The sequence below is a fragment of the Typopeltis vanoorti genome, chromosome 10 (genome assembly GCF_054136105.1).
Source record: "Typopeltis vanoorti isolate ZY-2024b chromosome 10, IOZ_Tvanoo_1.0, whole genome shotgun sequence".
Classification (NCBI taxonomy): Eukaryota; Metazoa; Arthropoda; class Arachnida; order Uropygi; family Thelyphonidae; genus Typopeltis; species Typopeltis vanoorti.
In genome coordinates, this window is record NC_143558.1 from 96428169 (window position 1) to 96452523 (window position 24355).

Here is a 24355-nt window from a genome sequence, read left to right on the forward strand (position 1 = left end):
TATAGTGCCTGAAAGTGTGGTGAGTGTAGACATAGTGAATACATTTAAGTCGGTATGATGAGCTCTGTGTGAGTGGGACCTCCCACGATGAGTCTCTTGATTGCACGGAGGTCTGATAATAAGATGACAACTCCTTTATCTCAGAGCATATGTGCAAGGCTAAAACTATTTTAAATCTTCATGAAGAAACAAATCATTACATCAATGCTTATAACTTTCCCAAGCATAATCAAAAATGACTACATTTTCTGCTTTCCAAAATACTTAAACAGTAAAGTCATTGTCCTCAGGGACTTCACTGACCAATTCAAATGGCTCTCCCCATTTTTGGTTTCATTGATTAAGCTGGTAGGGATACTAAGGTGTTTGCTGTTAGCAAGGACCTAACACATAATTAGTCTACATACCAGATAATCCTCACCATCCTAACATCCTTGACTTTTTTTGAACTAACTCTCCTAAAATGCATTCCAGGTTTATTTTGTTGGTATTACAGTGGTGCTAAATAGGATAATTTCTACTCCATGACTTCTGCTTCCTTTCTGTTTCTCATAATCCAAATACCTGCTCTCACTTAATTGTGCAATTTTAACTGGAATGAAGTTCTTTATCCCACCCAAAATCCATTATCTCTATCTAAGCCATGGATTTTCAAGTATGCTAAGAAGGCAGTCTGAGGGGGGGGGGGGGGCAAAAAAAAAAGTCTCAAGTCACTAATTATATTCAAGGTCCTCCCCCAGACTGCCTTAGAACACTTCGAAATCCATGGCTTGGATAGAGATAATGGATTTTGGGTGGGATAAAGAACTTCATTCCAGTTAAAATTGCACAATTAAGTGAGAGCAGGTGTTTGGATTAGGAGAAACAGAAGCAGGAGAAGTCATGGAGTAGAAATCACCTTATTTGGCACCACTGTAATACCAAAAAATAATACCTGAAGTGCATTTTAGGAGAGTTGGTTAAAAAAAAAAAAAAAAAATAAAAAATAAAAAAAAATTGAGGATGTTAGAATGGTGAGGATTATCTGATATTCTGGTATGTAGACTGGCTATTTGTGTTAAGCTTCAGGTTTGCTTTAGGCTATGCTGCAGCTCCTACCAGATGCAAAAATAAAAAAAAAATGTAATAATAATAAAAAAAAAAAACAATACATTAGCAAATCCAAATCAGATTTCGAAAGGGCCAAATGCAGTAAACTTGCTGCTTCATTCCTGGCTGTTGAATGAGAGTCCCTGGCAGCAGTTCCAATTGAGTGGAAAGAAAGCAAAATAGTTCCATTATATAAAGTGAGAGCAGGACAGAAAGCAAATTACAGACTGATCATTACTTCAGAAGTGGCTAAAATGATACTGGTGTGTCTCAGGAGTGTGCACTTCGACCACTGTGATTTGTGATGTAATTTGGATTGAAAGGAGTATAAACTCTGTGCTAACTGGACTGCACTGCAAAAAACTGAGGGTAGAGATCTAGGAGTGATGGTGGCCATGCAGAGTTCAGGTGACATGCTTCAAAAGTGGGCAGAGTAGCACACTGTCATTTAGATCCTGAAAAATTTGAGGAGGGATAAATCCTTCTGTATGTAATTTTTGGTATTGAGACCACATATTAATATAAAGAGTTTATTAAAAATAAACAATTAAAAAAACATGACGTTTCATGCGTTGTAAGATTTACACCATCAGGGATAATGGTATATAAAAATTTTACACAACGGCTACTCTTCATAAGGCTTTGATATAATTACATCTGACCAAATCTGATCGATCAGATTTGATCACATCGGTTTCATGGTGATGAAGTAGTGGAGAGGATTTAAAGGTGGGTAACCAAGATGGCAACAGGTCTGTGGAATGCCTCACTAAGAACTGTGCACTGCAAAATTTTTTAGTTCTCAGGTGGTAAACAGGATGGATGTAATAAAACAAATCAAGGGGATTTTATATGACAAATATATATATTAGGGTTACCAAGTAATTTTATAAGCTTGGTTATTTAACTCCTAATCCCAAGTATGCAAATTAAGTTTGCGCCTGAAACATAGTTCAAGTCTAAAGATGGTACAACACTATGGCAACTCCTTGTAAAGGTGGGTAAAGCTCTGATCACCATTCTTAGTATTTTCCATAATGTAAAGCACATTTCACTAAAAAAAACCGGTCTGGGTAGTGACCATACCCATGATGTATTGCAGTATACATCTTTTAGTGAGATGTGCTTTACATTATGGAAAATACTAAGAATAGTGAGCAGAGCTTTACCCACCTTTACAAGGAGTTGCCCTGGTGTTGTACCATCTTTAGACTTGAACTGTTTCAGGTGCAAACTTAATTGTTTGCATACTTGGGATTAGGAGTTAAATAACTAAGCTTATAAAATTACTTGGTAACCCTAATATACAGTATCCCCAAGTTAAAAAAATTGATTTTGTGTGTGTGTGTGTGTGTGTGTGTGTTTCAGTATGACAGCTGGGAGAAAACAAGACGTAATCCTTAGAAATTGATTGCTTGCGAATGAGAAATAAGTTGTCAGAGGAATTGAGTGCACTGTCATTGAATGAGTTTAAAAAGCAGTATGATAGGCATTTATGAAGCTCCTTGGAAGGGTCCTAGAATTCTGTTGAGATGCCTTGATGATAATAACAAAACAGTTAGAATCCCTATTCTTGTTAATTGGAAAAAGCAAAGCTATTTTGTTTGTGCCTCTCTGTCTAACCTAGGCTAAAAATATGATTTAAACTAAATAAGGATTATTAATTTGACATACCTATGTGTGTATTTTTTTGAAGATAAGGATGACATAGTACTTGTTACAAGGCTTTAATAGAATTGAGATAGTATATGATTTGGAAAAGTGTTGAAGATGAAGAACCAGTAACTGAGTGTAGAAATTATCTGGTATTCTGGTATGGAGATAGACTATTTGTGTTAAGCTATGCTGCAGCTCCTACCAGATGCAAAAATAAAAAAAAAATGTAATAAAAAAAAAAACAATAACATTAGCAAATCCAAATCAGATTTCAAAAGGGCCAATTGCAGTAAACTTGCTGCTTCTCTCCTGGCTGTTTAATGCTAGTCTCTGCAGCAGTCCCAAGTGAGTGGAAAGAAAGTAAAATAGTTCCATTACATAAAGGAGGTTCCAGGACAGAAAGCAAATTACAGACTGATCATTACTTCAGAAGGGGTTATTATTTATCAAGCAGATAAAAAAATAAAAATAACAAAGAAAACAAACTAAGCAAATATGAATTTAAAATTCTACAAAACTGAAAGTTGAAAGAAATAATGCAGTCATGTTGCTGGCTTGTCATGAATAGTTTGCCATAATAAGATTTTTGTTCCTTTATGTTCTTTAATTTTCAAATTCATCATAATTGCTTAATTCCTTGTCTTTATTAATGGTTTTATTCATATTTTTCTTGGCTATTTGAGAAATACTTTTATACTCAATTATTAGTTCTTCATCTTTGGCATTTGTTGTTGTCGAGTCCATCATTGAAGAGCGTCTAGATAGTGGCCAGCAGCCATATTGTGCTGAATAAACTGGTTCTCGTCTGATCACCGAAGTTAAGCAGCGTTGAGATCCGTTAGTACTTGGAAGAGTGACCACTCGGAAACACCAGGTGCTGCTGGCCATTCATACCAGCCTGGCTGGCCGATTGGTTAGCGTATCTGCTCTCCAGCCAAAAGGCTGCAGCTTCGAATCTTGCTGTGGGCATAGATGTTTGTGATTGTCTTTGGAAATACTAGTGGTGGTCGGTGGTAGATGGCATTGGTGTAGTTGTGGTCAGTTGGTGGATTGAGTTGTGGAGACAGTTGTAGAGCAGGTGTCCTCCCTTGATGAGTTTTTGGACTCTATGGAGGTGTCAAATAATAATAATAATATGACCATGGATCTGTAGAACTGCTTTGGCAATCTGAACTTTCATGGAACAGAGCTTTTCTCTAGAGTTATTGTCAATTTTCTGTAAAAGCAGCAGCAATTGCTGGACAAGAATAGATATGGGCAGGTGTTAGTTCAACTCCTGGACAGTTCTTGCATTTTTTCATAGCTTCTAGTACCATCCGGCTGAAGTTTCATGTCTTTAAAATGTTCTGTCCTTAGTCTTGTGATGATTGTGGTTATCTCTCTCTTTATTTTCATTAATTTCACTGATTTCATTCTTCTTCTTGATAGTTTGTTTTACCAATCTTATTTTTGCGACAGTTAGCATCAGTTAGTGATAGTGGATGTAATTTTTGAGGCAAGTACTTTGCTTCTTTGGCTAGTCTGTCTGTTCTTTCATTGTCTTCAATATTTACATGAGCTGGTATCTATTGCAGTGTTCAGTTCTTATTTTTCAAATTTAAAGTTGTTAGTAGTTCATGAATTTCCTGTGTGTTTTTGTTTTTCCATTTTTTTTTAATGCCTCTAGTGCAGATTTTGAGTCGCTGTAGATGGTTATTCCTTCTGTAATGTTTATTACTGGATTTGAGAGGTAGAACTTGAGAGCTGTTTGTATGGCTGTTAATTCACAAGTGAAGTTTGAAGCTATTTTACCAGCTGTGGTTTTGATTTCCTTGCCTCCAGGTAGAGTTAGGAAAATACCTGAACCTCCTTCGTTAAGTGCTTCATCAGATGGTCCATCAGTGTAGGCAATGACATGGTTTGAATCATTTAAGTGATGTATAGTGTCAAGTCCTTTTCTTTTATTTTCTTGTTGTGAATCCTTTTTTGAACAGGGTTCTAGGAGATTTAAGTTAATCATTGTGTTATTTGGTAGAACAGAAAAAAGAATGGCTCTTTTACTTATTTCAATGGACAGGTGCTTTAAGTCGATTTTGTTTTCTAATATCATGATCATATTGTAAAGTAGATGATCTTTTTAGTATAATTTAGATTTTCTTGTCCAGGCATCGAAAATCCTGAGTGAGATGTGATCCTGATTCTGTTAATGAATTTAACTGTGGAGTTTTCTTCTGTCTTCTAGTATATATGAAGCCCACACTCTTGTTAAACTTTAAAATTATTTGTGGATGAGACTGCACCTATAATAATTTTTGCTGTTGATTGTGCTCTGACAAGTTTTCTTTTGAGCTAGTAGGACAACAGGAATAGAAGTCGCTGGGTATAGCATTTTTCGTCAGGATAGGAGGGGAAAGCGTGGTGGTGGGGTACTGCTTATGATAAGTGATGACCTATGTCCTCTAAGAGTGGAGAATTTGGAAGGAAGTGAGACAAATGATTTTGAGAGCGTATGGTGTGAGGTAGAGGTGGGCAAGACAGGATATTTAGTGGGGGTGTTGCTACAGACCCAGGAGCACAGAGGATGGGGACCAGGAGATGTTTAGACAGCTAAGTTTGGCAAGTGCAAGAAGAATGATGGTTAGGGGAGATTTTAACTTCAGTAGTATAAATTGGAGAGAGGAAGATGCATGTAGCAATAGGGGAATGGAATTTCTAGAATTCTTGAGGGACAAATGTCTTAGGCAACATGTAACAGAGGGAACAAGAGGTTCAAAAGTTTTGGATTTGGTTATAGCATCAGAAGAGTTGATAATAACTGAGTTGACGTCTCTCCCACCAGTTGGAGAGAGTGACCATATGGTGTTGACTTGGAAAATGAATAGACATGCAGGAGTATCAAAGAGACGGGAACTTATGTGGAATTATAAGGCAGGTGATTATAATAGTCTTAGATGTCAACTTCGGGAAGTTTCATGGAGGGAGGAATTGGAAGGTCAGGATATCACTAGTGCGTTGGAAATTGTGAAAGAATATTTGTTATAAGCAATGGTAAGTTGTATACCACGAGTGAAGAAGAAGACGCAATTATTAAACAGCAATTGCATGCGAAAAAAAAGGCTATGGAAGAGATATAAGGAGACAGGTGAAGAGATGCAAGAGGAATATAAGACACAGGCCAGAAGAGTGACTAGTGTGGTAAGGAAAGCGAAACTGGAATATGAGAGGAGATTGGCCCTGAGATCCAAAGAAAATCCTAGGGAATTTTTTAGCTATGTGGCCAGTAGGAGGAAAAATGACTGTGGAAGAATATATCGATATTGTGGGATAAAAATGGAAATAGAGTGACTGTTGCAGAGGACATGGTGGAATTGTTCAATGAACACTTTATTGGAGTATTTCATCCTAGAGGAGTCAGTTTTAATGCTAGAGGGATAGGACTGGTTAGAGGTCTGGAGGTACAGGAGGAGAGTGTGTTTAAGATACAGAGTACTCTGGATGTCAGTAAAGCTGTGGGACTGGATGGTATTTCACCACGAGTTTTGAGAGAATGTGCTAGGGAATTGACAGTGCCTTTAACGTGGCTTTTCAATGAAAGTCTGGCTTTGGCAAAGGTGCCCAGGGAATGGAAGGAAGGTAAGATAGTGCCATTGCATAAGGGTGGTAACAGACTGGAAGTGTCTCATTATAGGCCAGTCTGTGTGTCATCAGTAGTTGTTAAGATCTTCGAGAAAGTAGTGAGAGACCGTATACAGCATTGGGCAGATGAGGGTAATGTTATCTGTGAGAATCAACATGGATTTGTGAAAGGACGCTCTTGTTTTAGCAATATGCTAGCCTTTTATAATAAAGTTACAAGAACATTAGATGAGGGAAAGGCATATACTGAAATTTTCTTAGACTTGGCAAAGGCATTTGACAGGGTGCCACATGATAAGCTGATATTTAAGTTGCAGCACATGGGTCTGGATGTCAGATTGGTCAACTGGATTCAGGATTAGCTGTCTGATAAGTATCAGAGTTGTGTATGGTGGAGCAGTTTCCAGGAGGCAGAGGGTTACAAGTGGGGTCGGTCCCACAGGGCTCAGTACTAGGACCTATATTGTTTAACCTTTATATCAATGATATAGCCAGTGGATTGCAGGGGGATATTCAGTTGTTTGCGGATGATGCGAAGCTGGGAAGGATTATTAGTAATAGTGCAGATGTGGTAACCCTGCAAGAGGATTTAAATAAGCTAGATAGATGGGCAAATGAATGGGGGTCTCAGTTTAATGCAGCACAATGTAAGGTCTTGAGGTTTGGGAAACATCGATGGGATGCTGCATACTCTATGGGAGGAGTTATACTGGAGGAAGTAGGGGAGACGAGATCTGGGGTTGATGATTGATAGAAACCTGAATGATATAATCACGTAATCACAAGAAAGATATTTATTTAACCAAATATTTCGGTCTGGAAATAGCAGACCATGGTTAAATAAATATCTTTCTTGTGATTACGTGATTATATCATTCAGTCTTATGTCGCAAGTATCCTTAAAACAACAAATTCTGATAGAAACCTGAAGTTTAGGGGACATATTGCAAAGATGGTGAAGGTAACACAGAGGATTGCTGCTATTATGAGAAGGACACTGAACTGCAGAGATAAGAGTTATCATTCCGTTGTATAAGTCTCTGATCACACCACACTTGGACTATTGTTCTCAGATTTGGTCCCCAGGATTTGAAGGGGATAAATTAACTGTGGAAAGGATACAAAGACGGATGACAAAGATGGTTTCAGGACTACAAGGATATTTATGAGGATTGGCTGAGAGAATGTGGACTACAGAGTTTGGTGGATAGAAGGAGAGGTGATATGATTGAGACTTTTAAACTGTTGAGAGGTGGTTACAGGGTTGACACTGGGGAGTTCTTTTGCTTGGTTGAACAGCGGGAAGGAGTGATGACAAGAGGCCATCCCTGGAAGTTATGAAAGGAAACTGTGAGCAATAGGGTAAGGAGTGGTTTCTTTGTGTGGAGGGTGGTTGAGCCATGGAATGCATTGCCTGATGGAGTGGTGGGAGCGAGAATGGTCAGTGAGTTTAAAGAGTGGTATGATAGACTTTGTGTTTCTCAGGGGGGGACCTCCCCTCGATGAGTCTTGATAGACTTTGTCTTAGGAAGGACCTCCCTCGATGAGTCTTTTGACTCCTTGGAGGCCTGAATAATAATAATAATAATAATAGAAGCTGGAGTGCAGATTGATGAGGCATATTCCATAGTGGGCCATGAGTGCCTTCAGTTTTGCACCCCACTTTGTTCCACAAAGCCTTGTGATGATATTAAACTTTTTAAGAGCTTTATTAGATATATTTGTAATATGAATCTCAGTTCATTATCTAGGGTTAGGCCGAAGTATTTTAGAGACTTTGTTTTTTCTGTCGGTGGAGAAAATGCTCAGTTTTTTTTTTTTGGGGGGGGGGTATCTATAATTTAAGTTCCTTTGCCCATCCTTCTAAGCCTTTTTTGAATTGTTTAGGATTACTGCTTGTGTGCCAGATTGCTATATCATCTGCATAGCATACTATTTTTGTGTCATTTGTTATGTGAGGATGGATATTGTTCATATAGATGAGAAATAGTAGTGGGCTTAAAACAGAACCTTGTGGGACTCTAGCCCAAGTTCGATGCATGTCGGAATAAATTCCATTAACTTTTACTTTCATTTTTCTTCCTTTCATAAAATCTGAAATCCAAATTAATGCGTTCCCCTTATTCCAGTATCGTATGCAATTTTTATTAGATTTTTGTCTCCAAATGCAATAGAAGGCAGCTGTGAGATCCAAGAATATTGCTGTTGTCTTCCTTGGTGGTTTTTCTTGAAAGCCATCTATGATTGATTGGCAAAGATAAACTAATTGATCTTCTGTATTGTGTTCAGACCTGTATGCAGTTTGGTAGAAGTTGATCTTGTTATTTTCTACGAGCCAATTCATAAGTCTGGTAGGTATTATTCTTTTGTTTAGTTTACAGAGAGTGCTAGTCAATGCTATTGGTCTGTAGCTTTTACAGTCACAAGAGTTTTTGTTACGTTTGAGTAAAGGTATAATGACTGTTTTTCAGATTTTTGGTAGTTTACCTGTATTCCAGGAAGTGTTAAATATCTTCAGAAGGCAGTTTGTGGCTATTTTCCCCATGTTTTTAATCATAGATCCAAAGATAAGATCAATTCCAGGTGATTTGTCAGGGTCAATTTGACCAATTGATGTTTCAAATTCTGTCATTATGATGTCCTGAGTAAAGATGTCTTCAGAAGGTTAGGTTCTGGATTGTGTTAGATGTTTTGCAATTTTCCTGAACTTTTTTGTCTTCTTTGTTGTATTGCAGTTTGCTTACTTTAGAGTAATGTTTGGCTAGTATATTTGTCATCTGTTTGTTGCTGCTGTATTAATTCCTGAGGAGACTGTGTTCGAAAAGTGATCAGTATCTGGAATTCACAACACTGGAATCTGATGATATTCCAGTGTTGAGTCTTTTCTTGGATCTAGTCTATTACAGAATTTTTCCCACTTTTTTTTTGTTCTGCAGTTAGAAATTTCATCTTCGGTGTTTTGGGGTTAATTCTATCGACTTCTTTTTGTTGTCCTCTGTAATATTTTGTTTTAACTGTTTGTTGATAATATCTCTTTCGGTGATCATAGCATTGATATTATGATCTTTCTAAAATGGAACCCAATTGTTTTTCCTGAGTCCTCTACGAATTGAATTTTTTGCAGCTCTCTGTATGTTGTTAGTTAATTCTAGTAGTTGCTGATCAAGTTCTTTACTAGTCGGTGTGCCTGTGTAATATGTTTCTAATAGTTGTGTGTATTTAGACAATTTCCTTTTCTGAAGTTTCAAGATCTCTGTCTGTGGTTTTTGGTCTAACTGCAAATTAATTTTGGCACTTTTGCAAATTACATACCATTTCAGTTCAATCAAGTCCTGTAGCTAGTACTATGTCATTTGTACCTTAAAAAATACATAAACAGGTATGTCAAATTAATAATTCTTTTTAATGTAATAAATCTTTAGTTTAAATCTTATTTTTAGCCTGGGTTGGACAGAGGAGCAGCTCGGTTACTTTAAATAGCTTTGCTTTTTCTAGTTTTCAATGCTACTTAACATTTAAAACGTGTGATATCACTGTAAATGCACTGAAATGATATATTAGAAAATATGCAATTATAATAATCAAAATTTATTATTACAATACATATATAACATATATTTACAGTTGGGTTTAGATTAACTGCAAATAAAACCTATATACAATGTTTACTCTTAGATATTCGTCTGCCAAAATACAGGCATTGTTCATTTATAAATAAAAAAGAGAAGAAAAAGAAATCACTTCTAAATCTATAGTTAGTGGAAGAATGACAAATTCTGAATCTGTCTGGACATCATATCTTAAGTAGCATATGTTACATACTTTCAACATATATATGCATCTGCACTGTACATAAAACTGTAAGTCTTGTTTTAATTTTTTTTTTTAAAGGCAACTTTATAGGCAAACTTAAACTAGTAAAGAGATAGAAAAGTTAAGAAATATATTAGACATTATTTTAAAGATTTAACCTTAAGTTGATCAAGAATCAGGGATTACTCTCTGATACAAAGAGGCCCTAAGAATGTATAATAATTAATTAGCAAGAAGCCACCTTATTTATTTACATTACTCTGATCACAGGCATTTAAATTTTGACAATCACTTTGCATCAAATTTTAACATGTTTCTAGTTCATAAAATGTTTATAAATTTGTAACAGCAATGTTCCCAATTCTTGAAGTAGTTAAAAATATGTCACCATTAAAAATATTTTGCATGAAGACAATGCACACTGTGTATACAGATGTGTTACACATAATACTATCCTTCTTATACGTGACTTTGTTTTAAGGAACATTTTTTTTTTAAATATAATACAATGTTTTCCTATAAATTTCAGCTGATTTTTAAAAGAAAAAATATTAGGATGTTTGTACTAAATTTCTAAGTTAAAAATACATTGTATACCAAGGCTTTTCTGAACATTCAGACATGATGTGCTTCCTTAAATTTCATCATATACTTCATTTTAACGTTATAAACAAAATGAGCCTGAGGTAGGACATGAGATAATGAAACTTCAACTAGAATGAAAAAACTGTTCAGGCAACTTTAGTTCTGTGTCTAATCTTGCTATCTACACGTAGTGATGCAATGAGGATAAACACGATGATGATCATGCATCTCCCTTTGAACACGGAATTAGTAATGTGGATTATAACTTGTCTTCCACTGCATGGAGGTTAGCTCCATAAATACTTTCTTCTTCTGTTTGCAGCAAATTGACAAAAGGCCTCTCAGCTATATAAGCTGATGCTGAGAACAGAATTTCAAGCTAAGTAGTCTGTTTGCTAAGTACACACAAATATATAAAAATAAAATATCTTAAAACATTATTTAAACTGTAGGATATTTTCAAGAATTAATGTACAGGGCATGTTCTGAGATCATTACAAAGAAAGATTTATTATCTTGAAAGGAAATTGGCTTAGATATTTTGTTATGTCATCTGTTGGGAAGAGAGGAGTTTATGTAGCTCCTCTTTTTTCCAAACTGACATTAGTTATTCTTATGAACATTTAGTATATTTAATAAAGATATTACAACCTATATTAATTAGAATAATTTAATCATTCTTCCACTATTTTCGAAAAGTCAAATTTCCATCATTGACACTGCAGGCACTACGTTGAGCAAGTGACAATGAAGCAGAAAACCAAAAGTGAGCCTGAAGTCCTAAATAAGACCCCTCAAGTGGGGTAGATTGATCTGAGAATGAGTACTTCCGATTTTTTTTTTTTTTGCTGTTGTTGAGGTTTGGATAGTTTCTTTAAGGTCGAGGCAGATTCCAGAATAAGGTGGCCTTTTAGGAAAGGAAACAGAAGAGAGGGAATGAGTGAGAGGTATGTGGGTGCTACAGTAGAAGAGAGGGAATGAGATAGAGGTATGGGAATGCTAGCAGACGAGAGGATGGAAACAGTAGGAGAGATGGAATGAGAGACAGATATGGGAATACTAGAAGACGAGAAGATGGAAACAGTAGGAGAGAGAGGTATGGAAATGCTAGAAGAGGATAGAATGGAAACAATAGGAGAGAGAGAAGGGTAAGAGGTATAATGTATGGCGACTCAATGATCCGTGGTATTCAAGATAGGATGCGTGAGGAGTGTTTGCCAGGAGGAACAATAGAAAGGGTGGCTATGGCAATTGAGAGGTGAAAGGGTGGATGAGATGATTGTGATGGTAGGAACAAATGATTTGAGTGGTAATGTAAGTCGGGCAGTGAGAAATATGAGATTTTTGCTTGAGGCTGTACAGAAGAAGACAGAGAGAGGAAAAATAGGGTGCGTATTGCCTAGGTATGATAATGATGAACTGAGCAGAAGAGCGGTGATACTGAATGGCATAATAGCGAGAATGTGTGACAAGAGAAGACTGGTATATGTGGCTGCTTGGAGTGCGTTTGAGGAAAGAGAGGAATTGTATGCAAGAGACCGCTTACATTTGAATGAGGAAGGACGCAGGCATCTGGAGAGATTGCTGTTCTGAACGAGTCAGTGTATCCCAGGGAGGATGATAGCAGGGGTGGCCTCTTATGGGAATGGATACTTGGGAGAAGGGAGACTATGTCAGGTAACACTGAGCCCAGTGGAGTCTAGAAGGGTTAATGATTTTGAGAGCATATGGTGTGAGGTAGAGGTAGACAAGACAGGATATTTAGTGGGATGTTACTACTGACCCAGGAGCACAGAGGATGGGGACCAGGAGATGTTTAGACAGCTAAGTTTGGCAAGTGCAAGAAGAATGATTGTTATGGGGATTTTAACCACAGTAGTATAAATTGCAGAGAGGAAGATGTATGTAGCAATAGGGGAATGGAATTTCTAGAATCCTTGAGGGACAAATGTCTTAGGCAACATGTAACAGAGGGAACAAGAGGTTCAAGAGTTTTGGATTTGGTTATAGCATCAGAAGAGTTGATAATAACTGAGATGACATCTCTCCCACCAGTTGGAGAGAGTGACCATATGGTTTTGACTTGGAAAATGAATAGACATGCAGGAGTATCAAAGAGACGGGAACTTATGTGAAATTATAAAGCAGGTGATTATAATAGTCTTAGACGTCAACTTCGGGAAGTTTCATGGAGGGAGGAATTGGAAGGCCGGGATATCATTAGTGCATGGGAAATTGTGAAAGAATATTTGTTAGCAGCAATGGTAAGTTGTATACCACGAGTGAAGAAGAAGAGGACACAATTTGGAGTAAAGTGGATGACAAACAATATTAAACAGGAATTGCATGCGAAAAAGAGACTATGGAAAAGATATAAGGAGACAGGTGAAGAGAGGATGCATGAAGAATATAAGACACAGGCCAGAAGAGTGACTAGTGTGGTACGGAAAGCAAAATTGGAATATGAGAGAAGGTTGGCTCTAAGATCCAAAGAAAATTCTAGGGAATTTTTTAGCTATGTGGCCAGTAGGAGGAAAAATGACTGTGGAAGAATGATATTGTGGGATAAAAATGGGAATAGAGTGACTGTTGCAGAGGACATAGTGGAATTGTTCAATTAACACTTTATTGGAGTATTTCATCCTAGAGGGATAGGGCTGGTTCGAGGTTTAGAGGTACAGGAGGAGAGTGTGTTTCAGATACTGTGTACTCTGGATGTCAGTAAAGCTTTGGGACTGGATGGTATTTCACCACGAGTTTTGAGAGAATGTGCCAGGGAACTGACAGTGCCTTTAACCTGGCTTTTCAATGAAAGTCTGGCTTTGGCAAAGGTGCCCAGGGAATGGAAAGAAGGTAAGATAGTGCCATTGCATAAGGGTGGTAACAGACTGGAAGTGTCTAATTATAGGCCAGTCTGTGTATAATCAGTAGTTGTTAAGATCTTGGAGAAAGTAGTGAGAGACTGTATACAACATTGGCAGATGAGGGTAATGTTATCTTTGAGAGACAACATGGATTTGTGAAAGGGCGCTCTTGTTTTAGCAATATGCTAGCTTTTTATAATAAAGTTACGAGAACATTAAATGAGGGAAAGGCATATACTGCAATTTTCTTAGACTTAGCAAAGGCATTTGACAGGGTGTCACATGATAAGCTGATATTTAAGTTGCAGAACATGGGTCTGGATGTCTGATGGGTCAACTGGATTCAGGATTGGCTGTATGATAGGTATCAGAGAGTTGTGTATGGTGGAGCAGTTTTAAGGAGGCAGAGGGTTACAAGTGGGGTCCCACAGGGCTCAGTACTAGGACCTATATTGTTTAACTTTTATATCAATGACATTGCAAGGGGATATTCAGTTGTTTGCGGATGATGCAAAGCTAGGAAGGATTATTAGTAATAGTGCAGATATGGTAGCCCTGCAAGAGGATTTGAATAAGCTAGATAGATGGGCAAATGAATGGGGATGTCAGTTTAATGCAACAAAATGTAAGGTCTTGAGGATTGGGGAACATCAATGGGATGCAGCGTACTCTATGGGAGGAGTTATGCTGGAGGAAGTAGAGGAGACAAGAGATCTGGGGTTGATGATTGATAGAAACCTGAGGTTTAGGGGACATATTGCAAAGATGGTGAAGGTAACACAGAGGATTGCTGCAATTATGAGAAGGACACTGACCTGCAGAGATAAGAGTGTTATCATTCCGTTGTATAAGTCTCTGATCAGACCACACTTGGACTATTGTTCTCAAATTTGGTCTCCAGGATTTGAAGGGGATAAATTAACTGTGGAAAGGATACAAAGACGGATGACAAAGATGGTTTCAGGACTGTACAAGGATAGTTACGAGGATCGGCTGAGGGAATGTGGACTGCAGAGTTTAGTGGATAGAAGGAGAGGTGATATGATTGAGACTTTTAAACTGTTGAGAGGTGGTTACAGGGTTGACACTGGGGAGTTCTTTCGCTTGGTTGAACAGCGGGAAGGAGTGATGACAAGAGGCCATCCCTGGAAGTTACGAAAGGAAACTGTGAGCAAGAGTGGTTTCTTTGCTTGGAGGGTGGTTGAACCGTGGAATGCATTGCCTGATGGAGTGGTGAGAGCCAGAACGGTCAATGAGTTTAAGGAGTGGCATGATAGACTTGGTGTTTCTTAGGGGGGATCTCCCCTCGATGAGTCTTGACAGACTTTATGTTCTTAGGAAGGACCTCCCACGATGATTCTTTCGACTCCATGGAGGCCTGAAAAATAATAATTTTACCAGTGTATTCTCTTGTGGATCTCAAAAGTATGGTCTGCAAGTCTTGAGTAGCTGGAATAGTGCAAACAGTGTAGTCCATGTGCACAGAGATTCTGATGTTTGCCCTGCCTGTCTGGCTATAGGACAACTTATAACTGCAAGATACCTGGTACATCTAGCATGTTTGGGGACTGTGGCTGATCTTTGGAGGAGCAGATAGGATGTGAATTTTTTTATATGGTCTATATGTGGTTTACAAGGCTTTTTTTTGCTAGTTTTTCAGATGTATTTTTGAGAGGATTAGGGATGTGTGGTTTTTGGAGTTTTGATATTTTTAGTGAGAACTATGGCCACTGGATAAGGAGTTGTGAATGTTGTCAAGTTCAGTGGCAAGGGCATTATTATTAAAACAAATCGATTTTACCCTGTTGTAAAAGGTTTTTATAATCCCATACTGAGTGTGGGGGGGGGTAACCATTGGTGAATGCATGTGTGTATGTGGGGGGGGGGAGTTGTAAATCAAGCATGCCAGGCATCCATTAGGTTGGCAGTGTCATCAAGGTATCAAAGAAGGGGAGACTTTATCTTTTATAAGGTAAATTGAATCCTGGGATATTGGTTTAGAAAGTGTAAAGAGCATCTGAGCCATGCAGTTATGATAAATGGAGAACACATCATCTACATGTTATAGCCAAACAGAAGGTTTGTGTAAGGCTGAGTTTAGTGCTTTTTCTTCAAAGGTATCCCATGAAACAGTCAGGCAACCTATCAAACAGACAATACACCTCTCTGATGCTTTGAGTTACTTAGTACTGAGAGTTTTTGCTCTCTTAGGTTCTGCCTGATCTCTGTCGAAAACCAATGAGTTTGAAACAGCTGTCAGATCAGTGAAACCTTATCAAAATGGACCAATAGGAGGCAAATATATGGACGCTTAGCATGCGTGCTTCTATTAGGTTCGGCTAGGGCAACTCGAAACTTGTACTAGTCAGATTCTTGACATTTACTGAATTTTTTTTTTCCTTTTTTGAAGAAAACTAGCAAAGCTTAACAACTTCTTATGAAGTATTGTTATCTGGTTGGCTAAAGAAAGCATTTTAAAAGATAAAAAAAAACCCTCATAGACTAGAACCCTATCTAGTGATATGGGAAATGTCAAGAAACCAAAATATTTCACAAAAAATTTAAATACTAGGCCATTGTTAGAACTTCATGAACTTAAATGCTTAGATATTTTGAAAATATTTTAAAGTAATATACACTGTTTGGGGAGAAGTCAACGGGAACACCATAGTGCACAGAACAAATTGCCATGGCTCCCACCACCGTAAAATCTCTTGTGATGAAAAATAGAAAAATTTTTCACTCATATCAATTTTACATGGGCCATTAAAATACTTATAATTACGAGTGTACGTAACCTAATGTAATAATTTTGTAATATAAGGTTAAAATAACTGAATGTAGAACCACAAGCAATTGTAACTAAAAAGCTCAGACAGGATTAGGCTAGTAAAAAGGTCAACAACAGTCTCAAAGGTCACCAGACTGAGTTTTGCCAAAACCTACTGTAAGAGTGGGTGATAAGGGCGCTACCAGAAAATCCGGGAATTTTTTTGGATACGATATAAAAAGCAGAGATTGAGGCTCGAGGGCTCTTATTTTTTGGTTCCTGTGGTGAGCTTTTCGAGGACAGGAAGAATCACGAGCAGTAGTTTCTGTAAATCACGGGGAGTTTGCTGGCAGTATTACAAGATATCCCTCCATGAAATTCATCGAAGATTGTACCAATCCACGTGCGTGCTGATTTGTAGCAGCTGACGAAGTTCCTAACATCAATGAAAAATGCATTAAAGTTACAAGGAAGGAATTTGAATGACAACAACCACCGGATAGTGCCCGGTCACAGCCATTGCGCAAGAAAAAGGAGCCAGCAGAGTTCACCCTTAACCCTTTTGATTCAGGACTGTACAGGATATAAAGAGCTTGTAAGTAGATTGCTTTGTTAATAGCCTAGATTGTGTGTACTAAAATCCATCAACGTGTTTAATAAGTTGAGTGTAAATAATTTATTTGTCTAATGCTTTAAGTATATTGTTCTAATGAACGTGTGGAGAATCTGACACGTGATATGTCCTGTTTACTTTTGTATATAATTTGTCTTTAGAATAAACATGTTTTGGTTTTGTTAATAGCTTGCCTGATCTTTATTAGCCAATGCACTGTCTCATAAAAACAAATCAGACCTGTGTGACCTAAGTAAAGTTACAGCCATGACTGAGTAATTCGGAGTTGCTTGAGATAGAATTGATTTAAGAGTTATTTCACATGCTTAGCTAAAATATTTGTTGTATGTAAAGGAAAGATAGAAAATTCTTTTACACGATCCTTAATGGTGCAGTTGTTAACAAAATAAATTTTTAAGGATTAAGCATTTGAATTATAGCAACGCAGATTAAGGATTTAGTCCCAGCCAGAGGTTTCTCCTCAGTCTACGATACTAGCACGTGTGTGAGCCATACCTTATGGCATTGAAAGGGGAGGAGAGGCACATAGGCATATTGTGCAAGCTCAAGCAACCATGAAAATAGCAAAGAGGGGAAACGCTTTGAGTTAAAAAGTAACGTAATAAAAAACTATATACAATTGGCGTAATTCGACATAAAAATAAAATGCAAATACTAAATTGCACAGGACCTCCTTCCACTGCAATGACTGTAGCAATTTTATGGGGTATAATTTCCACAAGCATACAATAGCGATTAATGGAAATTTTGGACCATTCTTTCTGTAGGTATGTAATGAAGTCCCATATTATTGTGGGGCAATGATAATTCTGAGCATACTTCTCCAAGTTAAGGAAAAATCATTTTTATGAATGCCACACTTGAGTATCCTGATTTGGTATAGTATGGCATGGCCATGTTATTATTACATGAATCACCTGACACTCCAGTGTGTGTGTGTGTGTGTGTGTGCACGCGCGCACACACACACACACACACACCAAAGATGTTCAGCAGGGTTGAGAGGTTGAGATGAGGGCTCTGTGGAGGCCAGTGAAGTGTTATTACGTTCATGTCCACAAACTATGCAATTACAGTGCACAGACTTGCTGAAAGAAACAATGGCCAGTTCCACAGAAACAGTACAAAGTAGGAAGCATTGCATTATTCAGAATGTTCAGATACCTCTGAGTTCAATGTTTGTGGCACCACAAATGGAGTTCGGAGGCCAAAACAGGACCATACTATCACACCACCACCTAATGAATTTCATAGTTGGGGTTATGTACTTGGGTAAGAGACATTCACTACACTCGCACCCATCCATCTGCTTGGTAGAGGGTGTAGCATGATTCGTCACTTCATAACACAGCTGAAGACAATGCTGTATGCTGGTTCGAGTAATGCGAGGCTTACATATTGCAGTTCTATCATGGAAACTATGTTGTGAGCCTCAGTTCTGAATGTTTTTGTGCAGATTTGTGTTCAAGTTGATGCCAGGAACTCCACATTCAACATGTTGGCCAACGAATGGAAGTTTTTACATATCCTTCATATCACCCTACAGTTAGATCATCCACTGTTGGTACACTTGCAATTGGCTCTCTGGGCTTCCAATGTCAGTATGGTATCACTGATTGTTGGCATGGGATGGCTCAATTTGTCAACAATTTACCAAACAGATAGGCCTACAACATGGCATCCTATTGCAATGCCAAATTTCAACTGGACACAGTTGCACTGATTTGGGAGCATCATGTTCTTCTAATTTCTACTGGGTACAAATACATGAGTCGTTACATAGCATGATGCACCCTGTCCATGGGGTGTCTGTTAACTTCTTTCCAAGCAGTGTATGTTCAATATGTCCTTCATTTTGTCTAATTAGCTGCAAGAGGACTAAAAGATGAGCAGATCAGGTAAGTGACAGTTGGTAAGGATGGCAGAAATCAGTATAAACAGAATATCCACTCAGGCCAAGAAGAATTGTCAAGTTCTTTGAAATGGTGACAAGTAGATAAAAGAATGGTTACAGTAGGATAATAGATGAACAATTGTAATTTATAACTGCTGCAGAAGATATACTCAAAGTATTTAAGCAGAAGGTATACATGGAATTAAGTAAAACTGATCATTTAAGGCACAGGATTCAATGATGTATTACAACCTTCCACTCCTTTTGGGCAAATCTCAAAGAAGCAGAGAGAGAGAGAGAGGGGGTAAAACTGGAGTTGTGATTAAGGTGATACTAAGATACAGAATTGGTGTGATGGGCAGTATAGGTATGAATGCAATAATAAATTTAGTTTAATCCTTTATCCAAGTATGAGCAAACAAAGTTTGCACCTGAAAATATCTTTAGGACTGGGGTAAGGAAGTACAACACCGGGCAACGTAGTAAAGGTGGTCCAAGCTAACATCACTCCTATCTCAGTATCTCCCATAATGCAAAACACATCTCCTTGCAGATATGTATAATGTTATGCATTAAAGGGAAGGGCCACTACCCAGACTAGTTTCGACCTTTATTGAGGTCTCTTCAGTGGGAGCCAAGCCCAGCAGTGGAGATACCAGGCAGAAGCAATGGCGAGGTCATCTTTACCTATAGGAGTTGCCAAAAAGTGTGCTACCTTTTTATTAAATTACTTTGGATTTAGAGAAATATGTTGAAAGTTTATTTTTCACTTGGTTAGACTATAATAAATTTAGTTTAATCCTTTTACTCCTAGTTTATTTTTCACTTGGTTAGAGTATAATAAATTTAGTTTAATCCTTTATCCAAGTGTGAGCAAACAAAGTTTGTGCCTGAAAGTATCTTCAGGACTGGGGTAAGGTGGTACAACACCAGAACACTCCTTGCAAAGGTGGAGCAAGCTACCAACACTCCTATCTCAGTACACAGTCTCAGGTGTTGTACCACCTTACCCCAGTTCTGAAGATACTTTCAGGCACAAAACTTTGTTTGCTCACACTTGGATAAAGGATTAAACTAAATTTATTATACTCCAACCAAGTGAAAAATACTTTCAACATCTTTCTCTAAATCCAGAGTAATTTATTAAAAAAAAAAAAAAAAAAAAAAAAAAAAAAAGGGTGGCACACCATTTGGCAACTCTTATAGGTAGAGATGACCTGCTAATGCTTCGGCCTGGTATCTCCACCCGGGCCTGGCTCCCACTGAAGAGACCTCAATAAAGGTCGAAACTAGTCTGGGTTGTGGCCCTTCCCTTAATGCATAACATTAGACATATCTGCATGGAGATGTTTTGCATTATGTGAGATACTGAGATAGGAGTGTTGGTAACTTGCTCCACCTTTGCAAGGAGTGCCCTGGTGTTGTACCACCTTACCCCAGTCCTGAGGATACTTTCAGGCCCAAACTTTGTTTGTTCACACTTAAAGGATTAAACTAAATTTATTATTTTACTCCTAGTATTGAAATAATGCCCAGTTTTTGAGGTCTGTAATGATGAAGAGGCATGTAGATATCTGTCAGTATGTGGAGGTTTTTGAAATAGACTTAATTTACCATATTCCATAGTCGAAGGTCCAGAAATGAGAGTGAGCCATTAGATTCTAACTCATAAGTAAAATTTGAAAATAAATTTTCAAAAGGTATGAATGCATTGGATAAGAGATGCATGTAATTGATATACTTTAATTATGCATAGACCTTTGAGACTGCCACAGCAAGCTGGTAATTAAAATAGTATGAATAAGGCTAGATAATAGATTAAGGAACAGCTGCTGTCAGGTATGAGCAAGTTGTATAGAGGTGCAGTATCTAAGAAGAGAAAAGTTAATGCAGCTGTGCTATAGGGGTATGTTTTGGGATCATTATTGTCTGTTGGTGATATTGAGATAGGTGTGCAGTTGATGCAAAGTTGGAAGAAATATGAGGAGTAGGAGCAGATTAGTCTTACAGGAGGACCTGAACAGTATCAAGTCGGCAAGTGAGGAGGAGCTACCAGTTCAGTGTTGCAAGATTTCTAAGTTTGGTTTAAAAAAAAAAAGAATGGGATGAAGGATATACATCTGGTGGAGAAATTCTGAAAGGGACTGGGGAGACAAGATGTCTGGGACAGAGATGGGTAAGAACCTAAAGTTTAGGAGTTATATTACAAAAATTGTGAAGATAATTTTAGAAATAATGATGAGGAGGAGGACTTAGAATAAGGCCTTGATCAGGCTGCATATGGATTGTGTGTAAATTTGATCATATAGTTTTTGTGGAGATCAAATATATTAGAAAGAATTTCAAGATGATACTGACTGAGGTGGTTTCCAATCTGTAGAACATTAGGTATTATGACAGACTGAGGGAATTTACAGAACCTCATGCACAGGGGAGGAGGAGGATATGATGAAGACATTTGTTAGTAAGGGAGTTGTTACCAGATTAATGTGGATGAGATTTTTCATAGGATGGAGACAAATAATGGACAATCCCTGGAAGCTACATGAGATAGGCATGAACATTTTTTGTATGCAATAGTTAGTGAGTCTGAATGCATTGCCCGAAATTATGGTTATTGTGGAATGGTGAAAGAATTTAATGCATTATGCAATGGGCCTTGTGGTTGTTGCCAGTGAGGGACCTCCTGTGATAAGTCTTTTGCCTCAATAGAGGTCAATAATAAGTCGGGACTAAGAGGTTGCCAAAAATACCTGCAGTTGCAAGATTCAGGAAAATGGCATGAGATTGCACAAAAGCTAAAGGTAGCATGTAGAAAATGCAACATATTTGCTCTGTGTAGTGATGTTTGCATTAACCACTAGGTATCCAGTGGCAGCAGTTGCCATTAATTGCAGTAACAAGTTATTTTGCAGCATACGACAGATACTGATTAGGGTTTGTTTCATTAAAGAAGATAGGAATGACCAAATCATAACTTGATATGTCTATCCACATAGTCACTGTCTCTCTGTGGTTACTATTTTCCATAAAAATAGAAGGATACTCTGTTGACCAAAACCATATGTTGTATTTGTCCCATTCAATGGCGGAAATAAGCTCTGTATGGAAACCAGGTGTTGGCTAATCCTCTACCTATGTTGCAAATGAAATCATTTTTATCAGTTCAGATTGAAAATTAAAATATTTATCTATAACATTGAAAATCTGTAGGGAAACATTTCAAAAGTAAATGTAAGCAATGGTTGAAATGTCAAGTTCATGTGCTGCTTTCCTTTTTAACTCTCCTTGGACCATGGTGTGTGTGTGTGTGTGTGTGTGTGTGTGTGTGTGTGTCAACTTCGAATGCCCAATTTTCTGGAGAATGCAAACAAACTCCAGGTGTAAGATGATGTTCCTTTTATTATTAACATTTGACCTCCATGGAGTCAGACTTATTGAGGGATGTACACACTATTGCACACACAATGCTCATCCAACTGTGCCTTAAACTGATTAAATGTATCTACACCCACAACACACTCAGGCAATGCATTCCACTCACCAACCACTCTCCATGCAAAGAACCTATTTCTTACTCTCTGTTCACACCCTCCTTACAGTTTTCAGCAATGGCCTCTTGTTGTACTCCCCTCTCCCATTCTATGAAAAATCTCTTCCATGTTGACCTGATAACAACCCTGATCAGCTTATGTGTCTCAGTCATATCCCCCCCCCTCTCCTCCTGTTATTCATGAGGCTCTGCAACTTACATTCTCTCAATCTGTCCTTATACTCCACATTCCAAAAACCACTGACTACCTTTGTGAATTGTTTCTGGACCCTTTCCAACATATCCTCCTCACTAAGAAAACCCTGCAACCAAATCTGTGCACAATAATCCATATGAGGCCTGATCAAGGCCTTATACAATGGAATCATAAACTCTATTTCTGCATGTCAGGGTCCTCCACATCATTGTCATTATCCGATGTGATGTTTTTACAACTTATGCAATGTGGCCTGTGAATTTCAGGTACATGTCCACCATTACTCCTAGATCTCTCATTTCCTCTACTTCAGTTTTAAAAGAGGTAAACCGTGAGTAGACATATCGGTACACAATAAATAATGGAAAAAACTCGCGTAGAAAGATTATTTATTAGTATAATTTTCGCCTGTGTGTCACAGGCATCTTCAGTACATTAAGCTCAAAATTAAACACTAACTGACAATTCCAAAAAGCACCACCTAAGTAGCTGGTGTAAGATAACTAAAAAGGTCAATAACTTTCCTATAAAAAAATAAAATAAAATAAATAAATAAAAATAATACAATAAAAAGTTAGGAAAGATTAGCTGATTTGTAAAGTACTATCTCCCATAAAGGGGATAGACGTAAGCCGTCGGTTCTGTTTAAGTTAGGAGAATGAAGTAGAGTTTCACATGTTTCTTTATAAAGGCGTTCCATGAGAAACTGACTTTTGTGAAGAACTCTTCACATTTTTTAGGAAAGTTATTGACCTTTTTAGTTATCTTACACCAGACTTAGGTGGTGCTTTTTGGAATTGTCAGTTAGTGTTTAATTTTGAGCTTAATGTACTGAAGATGCCTGTGACACACAGGCGAAAATTATACTAATAAATAATCTTTCTACGTGAGTTTTTTCCGTTATTTATTGTGTACCTCTACTTCCTTGTTTCCCCACCAAGTGTATACTTTGCATCCTATCATTGCTTACCAAATCTCAAAACCTGACAGTTCCACTTACCTGCCCATTCATGCAATCTATTCAAGTCCTCCTGTAAGGCTATAAAATCCACTTGATTCTGCATCTCTCTCCCCAGTTTTGCATCATCTGCAAACAGCTGCATATCATTTACATACAAACTGAACCACAATGGCCCCAAAACTAATCCCTACGGCACATCCCTAGTGACCTTTCTCTTTTGGAATACTGCACCCCCATATACAACTTTCTGATACCTATCCAACAGATAGTCACTGATCCAACTCAGAAGCCTGTTATCCAATCCTATCTGTTTCAATTTATTTAAGAACTTGTTGTGTGGCATCTATCAAAAGCCTTTGCGAAATCTAAGTACACCACTGTATATGCATCTCCCCTATCCAAGGTATTTGTCACCTTGTTATAATACATAAGTTAGTGAAACATGATCTCCTCTTATAAACCCATTGATAATCACAGAAAATACTGCTGTTATCAACTCATTTCTGTATCCTACTTCTCACCAATCTCTCTAGGACCTTCACCACAACCCCAGATATACAGACAGGCCTATAATTTGAAGTGACAGCCTTATCACCACTTTTATGCAGTGGAACAATTTTACCCTCCTTCCGCTCCCTTGGAACTTGTGCTGTTGTAAGACTCATTAAACAGGTATGCCAATTCTCTGGAACATTTTAAGATGTGTGGTGATGTCGTCAAGGTTA

The 24355-nt window shown here is 37.8% G+C and overlaps 1 protein-coding gene and 1 pseudogene across 1 annotated transcript in view; one reads left to right on the forward strand and one right to left on the reverse strand.

Annotated features, from left to right (window-relative positions):
- Positions 1-3512: 3512 nt before the first annotated feature.
- On the forward strand, positions 3513-3631 carry LOC150102611 (5S ribosomal RNA; annotated as a pseudogene).
- Positions 3632-10082: 6451 nt separating this feature from the next.
- LOC150102612 (regulator of G protein signaling 7-like) overlaps positions 10083-24355 on the reverse strand; it is a 463836-nt gene continuing 449563 nt past the window's right edge. Inside the window, exon 15 of the mRNA XM_090398711.1 lies at positions 10083-11118. The gene's annotated coding sequence lies outside the window, so the exon portion shown is untranslated. The remainder of the gene's footprint in view (positions 11119-24355) is intronic.